This window comes from Eumetopias jubatus, unplaced genomic scaffold (assembly GCF_037043125.1).
Source record: "Eumetopias jubatus isolate StellerSeaLion01/CBP00866 unplaced genomic scaffold, mEumJub1_p1.0 scaffold_2, whole genome shotgun sequence".
Lineage (NCBI taxonomy): Eukaryota > Metazoa > Chordata > Mammalia > Carnivora > Otariidae > Eumetopias > Eumetopias jubatus.
Genome location: NW_028274808.1, coordinates 121,280,451 through 121,286,826, shown reverse-complemented (window position 1 = coordinate 121,286,826; position 6,376 = coordinate 121,280,451). Strand labels below are relative to the sequence as shown.

General features: G+C 37.3%; 1 pseudogene; it reads left to right on the top strand.

Annotated features, from left to right (window-relative positions):
- Nucleotides 1-1,206: 1,206 nt before the first annotated feature.
- LOC114201322 (ubiquitin-conjugating enzyme E2 N pseudogene) lies at nucleotides 1,207-1,663 on the top strand (annotated as a pseudogene).
- Nucleotides 1,664-6,376: the final 4,713 nt, after the last annotated feature.

The window sequence follows — 6,376 nt, the reverse complement described above, 5'->3', positions numbered from 1 at the left end:
ATCAGATACTGTGTCAATAAAATTCTACAAAGTTTTAATAAAGCAGATTAGTAGTGTTGTTTTTTTCTTGTTTATATTTTATATTTTTTTATTATGTTATGTTAATCACCCTACATTACATCATTAGTTTTTGTTTTTGTTTTTCTGTGTACTAATTTACTTGTTATGTTTTTTTTTTATAACACCCAGTGCTCCAGGCAGAACAATACCCATCACCGGGCTAACCCATCCCCCCACCCCCCTCCCCTCTAGAACCCTCAGTTGGTTTCTCAGAGTCCATGGTCTCTCATGGTTCATCTCCCCCTCCGGTTTCCCCCCCTTCATTCTTCCCCTCCTATCTTCTAGTGTTGTTTTTTAAAGGATAAGAGAGAGAGAGGGAGGGAGAGAGAGAAAGGGAAACTCTTCCTGATTTTTCTCCCCAGATCTGTTTAGGAATCCTATAAAATATTTTAATTAATTTGTTCAGATGCAAAATGAGTTATTCATCATCTTACTTTTCAACTAATGCAACCCTCCTAGAGAGAGCTCTTTTAGATGGTTACGTGGCTCTTTTGCAAAGAGTTAAATGCTGGAAATTGATGGGTGACTAAAAGTCATCAATGACTCAAATTAATATTCACCCTCTGCCTCTCTAAGAAAAATGTTATGGGTCATACTGTACCGTGGCCCAGTGTGGAAGTTAGAAATCTCACTCCACAATCCCACACAAATTCCTACTGGAATAATACTTGGGATTTATTTTTTAATTTTTTTTAAAGATTTCTTATTTATTTGAGAGAGAGAGAATGAGAGCCAGAGAGCACGAGAGGGAAGAGGGTCAGAGGGAGAAGCAGACTCCCCGCTGAGCAGGGAGCCCGATGTGGGACTCAATCTCGGGACTCCAGGATCATGACCTGAGCCGAAGGCAGTTGCTTAACCAACTGAGCCTCCCAGGCGCCCGGGATTTATTTTTTAAATCAAACTATTTTATCAATTAGTAAAAGTGTAAATATCAAATATATGGAGAAGAAGGGAAATTATATACTTAAGAATGATAAAAATGGGGCACGTGGGTGGCTCAGTTGGTTAAGCGACCGACTCTTGATCTCAGCTCAGGTCTCGATCTGAGGAGACTATGGAGCCTACTTAAAAAAAAAAAAAAAAAAAAAATAGGTGCGTGAGGCGAGCGGAGCCGGAGTCGAGAGCGGAGGCCGAACTCGTGATCTGACAAGATGGCCGGGCTGCCCCGCAGGATTATCAAGGAAACCCAGCGTTTGCTGGCAGAACCAGTTCCTGGCATTAAAGCAGAACCAGATGAGAGCAACGCCCGTTATTTTCATGTGGTCATTGCTGGCCCCCAGGATTCCCCCTTTGAGGGAGGGACTTTTAAGCTTGAACTATTCCTACCAGAAGAATACCCGATGGCAGCCCCTAAAGTACGTTTCATGACCAAAATTTATCATCCTAATGTAGACAAGTTGGGAAGAATATGTTTAGATATTTTGAAAGATAAGTGGTCCCCAGCACTGCAGATCCGCACAGTTCTGCTATCGATCCAGGCTTTGTTAAGTGCTCCCAATCCAGATGATCCAATGATGCAGCGGAGCAGTGGAAGACCAATGAAGCCCAAGCCATAGAAACAGCTAGAGCATGGACTAGGTTATATGCCATGAATAATATTTAAAATCGATCTGATCATCAAGTTCTCCTGTTCTCCTGTTCTGCCAAGACTTCTTCCTTTTTAGTTTGCATTTAATGGACACAGTCTTAGAAACATTACAGAATAAAAGCCCAGACATCTTCAGTCCTTTGGTGATTAAATGCACATTAGCAAACCTATGTCTTGTCCTGATTCACTGTTGTAAAGCATGAACAGAGGCTAGAAGTACCATCCGGATTGTTGTGAAACGTTTAAAAGCAGTGGCCCTTCTCTGCTTTTATTCATTTCCCCCATCATGGTTTGAGTATAAAGCACTGTGAATGAAGGTAGTTGTCAGGGTTAGCTGCAGGGATGTGGGTGTTTTTCTTTATTACTTTTTTTTGAGGGGGAGAGGTAGTTATATTTTAATTTTATGGGCTCCTTTCCCCCTTTTTATGGTGATCTAATTGCATTGGTTAAAAGCAGCTAACCAGTTCTTTAGAATATGCTCTCTAGCCAAGTCTAACTTTATTTAGACGCTGTAGATGGACAAGCTTGATTGTTTGAATCAAAATGGGAACATTAAACAAACATCACAGCCCTCACTAATAACACTGACTTGCTGTCAAGTGTAGAATCCTTCCTTCAAGAAAAAGCTTGTGACCATCTTCTATGGCTTGTCTGGAAACTTCTGTAAATCTTATGTTTTAGTAAAATATTTTTTGTTATTCTATTTTGCCTTTGTACAGTTCATTTTACTGTGTCTATTTCATTTTCCCAATGTGACAATCGTATTTAAAAATTAAAACTGATGGAACGTTCTCTTTTGGTCTTCACCATCTGACAAGTTGATCCGGCAGGAGGTGGATTTTGCCAGTTTCTTTTCCCTGATGCAAACTTGTGTTAAGATGTCACTGAACGGAGTATTTATACGTTGGCCCTGAGCACGCATAAAGCATTGGCATTTGATATTTTTTTTACCTCCTAGAAATTTGCATAAATGTGTTTGTGTTGTCTGATTAGATGATCATAGGTGTCTTGCCATGATGTTTGAAACTTACTGTACAGGAGAGTCACAGCAAAGCAGCAGTTGTGACTGTGTAGGACTCACATGTTGTGCCACATTTGTTTGTGTCTGGCATTTGGGATATGACCTTTTTCTTAGTTCTTGTCTGGAAACTTCATGTGTAACCACTGGTATGTGCTACTAGGAAACACCAATCTGATAATCATTTGGGGTTGCTGAGGCATTTATGAGGCTTCCTTATAGACCTGATGAGCAGATCTCAAGCAGCCAGCTTGCATAAGTGTCATCTGAAAGGTTTCTTCCTTTGAGAGTATCAGATTCTCAGTTAATGATTCTTTCATCCTTCAGTATTTGCTGTGGGAGCTCCTATTGTTTGATATTCAGTAATTTTTTTCTGCATTGACAGAGTTCCTCCCCTCAAAAAACTGTTCTTTCCCACCCTTCTCCATATCGAATTCCCTATCCTTGTTCTTTGTAAGTCATCAGTGTAGCCAGTCCTGGGTATGTAAATGTTAACCCGCAGGTTGGAAGCTTTGTCTCTCGCAATTTAAGGTAATGGATATGGTAGCTCGTCTGAATTTCCCCCACTCTTGATTCTCATAACTTCTGGAGTTTCTTCAGAATGTGGTGTATTTTACTGTGCTCCTATGTAAGATGAAGAATTATCTATTAAAATTACATTTTCAACATCAAAAAAAGATAAAAAATGCCTTAAGGCAACGTCTAAGAATGAAAATTTTGTGTTGAGAACAGTGACTAAATCTTTCAAATGTCAGTAATTGAAGCAAGTAGTCTGAGAGAAAAATGATTAAAGCAAAGATGACAAAAGTTAATTTTTTTTTAGACTTTATTTATTTATTTATTTGAGAGAGAGAGCAAGAGAGAAAGCACATGAGCAGAGGAAGAGGCAGAGGGAGAAGCAGACCTCCCTCTGAGCAGAGAGCCTGACACGGGGCTCGATCCCAGGACCCTGGGATCATGACCTGAGCTGAAGGCAGACGCTTAACCAACTGAGCCACCCAGGCGCCACAAAAGTTAACATTTTTGATATATACAATGTTTAATCTAACTTATAAGAAAAACATCAAGAATTCTGCTCCTACCACTCCTGCCCTCCCTCATATACTCCCACCTGGAGATACATGTAAAAGATGTAAGGAGGAAAAAACAGGTTAATAAAGATGTAGTAAATTGTTGGTTCTCCTTGGTTATAAAAAGTTTTTTTCTAAATAAAAATAATGAGATAGAATTCTCTATTAAGTCAACAATGACTTTTTTGAATATGATTGATTGACACGGTGTCACATTAGTTATGGGTGTACAACCTAGTGATTGACAAATTTATATATTACCCTGTGTTCACCACAAGTGTACTTACCATCTGTCCCATTACATTTCTATTATAGTATCACTGACTATATTCCTTATGCTGTGCCTTTTATTCCTGTGACCTATTCATTCCATAGCTGGAGATAATCATTCCGCATCTCCTACTCCCCTTCACTCATTTTGCTCAATCTTCCACTCCCCTCACAGCAACCATCAGTTTGTTCTCTGTATTTATCAGTCTGATTCTGCTTTTTGTTTGTTTATTCTTTTTTTTTTAAAGATTCCACTTATGAGTGGAATAATGTGGTGTTTGTCTTTCTCAGTCTGATTTATTTTACTTGACATAATACCCTCTGGGTCCACTCATGTTGTCTCAATTGGCACGATCTCATCCTTTGTTATGGGCATATAATATTTGTGTGTGTGTGTGTGTGTGTGTGTGTGTGTGTGTGTATGTGTGTACCACATCTTCCTTATCCAGTCATCTACTGATAGGCCTTTGGGTTGCTTCCATATTGGCTATTATAAATAATGCCACAGTAAACGTAGAGGTGTGTATATCCTTTTGAATTAGGGTGTCTTCATTTTCTTTGGGTAAATACCCAGTAGTGGAATTATTAGATCATATGGAATTTCTATTTTTAACTTTTTGAGGAACCTCCATACTGTTTTCCACAGTGGCTGCACCAATTTGCATTCCCACCAACGGTGCCTGGGTGTTCCTTTTCTCCACTTTCTCATCAACACTTGTTATTTCTTATTTTGATTTTAGCCATTCTAACTGGTCTAAGGTGATAACTCATTGTGGTTTTGATTTGAATTTCCCTGATGACTGGTGATGTTGGGCATCTTTTCATGTGTCTGTTGACCATCTGTATGTCTTCTTTGGAAAAATGTCTATTCAGATCCTCTGCCCATTTCTTAATCAGATTGTTTGGTTTTTGGGTACTGAGTTCTATAAGTTCTTTACATATTTTGAATAATCCTTTATTGGATATATCATTTGCAAATACCATCTCCTATTCTGTAGGTTGTCTTTTTGTTTTATTGATGGTTTTCTTTGCTGTGCAGCTTTTTATGTTGATGAAGTCCCAATAGTTTATTTTTGCTTTTGTTTCCCTTGCCTCAGGAGACATATCTAGAAAAATGTTGCTATGACCAATGTCAGAGAAATTACTGCCTGTGCTCTCTTCTAGGATTTTCATGGTTTCAGGTCTCATCTTTAATCTATTTTGAGCTTATTTTTGTGTATGGTGTTAGAAAGTGGTCCAGTTTCATTCTTTTGCATGAGCTGTCCAGTTTTCCCAGCACCATTTGTTGAAGACACTGTCTTTTTCCCATTGCGTATTCTTGCCTCCTTTGTCATAGATTAATTGACCACATAATCATGGTTTTATTTGTGGAGTCTTTATTCTGTTCCATTGATCTGTGTGTATTTTTTTTTTTTTGCCAGTATCATACAGTTTTGATTACTACAGCTTTGTAGTCTATTTTGAAATCTCATATTGTGATACTACCAGCTGTGTTCTCAAGACTGCTTTGGCTATTCGAGGTCTTCTGTGGTTCTATAGAAATTTTAGGATTATTTATTCTAGTCCTGTGAAAAATGCTGTTGGCATTTTCATAAGGATTGCATTGAATCTATAGATTGCTTTGGGTAATATGGGCAATGACTTTTTACTGTATGAGAAAACACAGTATTGTCAAAGGGGTGGTGAAATGGGCAATGTCATTTATATGAACACCTTTGGAAAATAACTTGCAGTATATACATCAGGATACTTAAGAATGTTTTATTTTTTGGAGATGGTCACATTTTATTTCTTTTAGCAACTTTACTAAGATATCTTTGTCATATATAATTTATATATGTTTAAGAAATATAACTTAATATTTTGACATATGTATACATTATGAAGAGATCATCAGTCAAACTAAATAACTTATCCTCCACTTTTACATTGTTACTACTATGTGTGTGTTTGTGTGGAGAAGATATAATTTAAGGTGTATTCTCTTAGCACATTTCATGTATACAATATAGTATTGTTAACTGTCATCACCGTATCATATACTACATCTCCAGAACTCATTCCTCTTACATAACCAAAACTTTGTACCCTACTTAAGAGTATGTTGACACTTTCACCCTATAATTCCATTTTAAAAATCTACCTTAAGGAAATGCTAAATTCAGAAAAATCTTAATATATATTAGAGGTCATCACAGCACTGTTTATAAAGGAAAATATATAAACAATATGTGTAAACAAATATGTAAACAGTAGAGAGAAATGATGAAATAAATTGTGGTAAATCTAGAAAATAGAGTTAGACATTTAAAAAATGATTGTAAATTGTAATAAGTTTGGAAAATACTTATATTAAGTTAGGAAAATAGG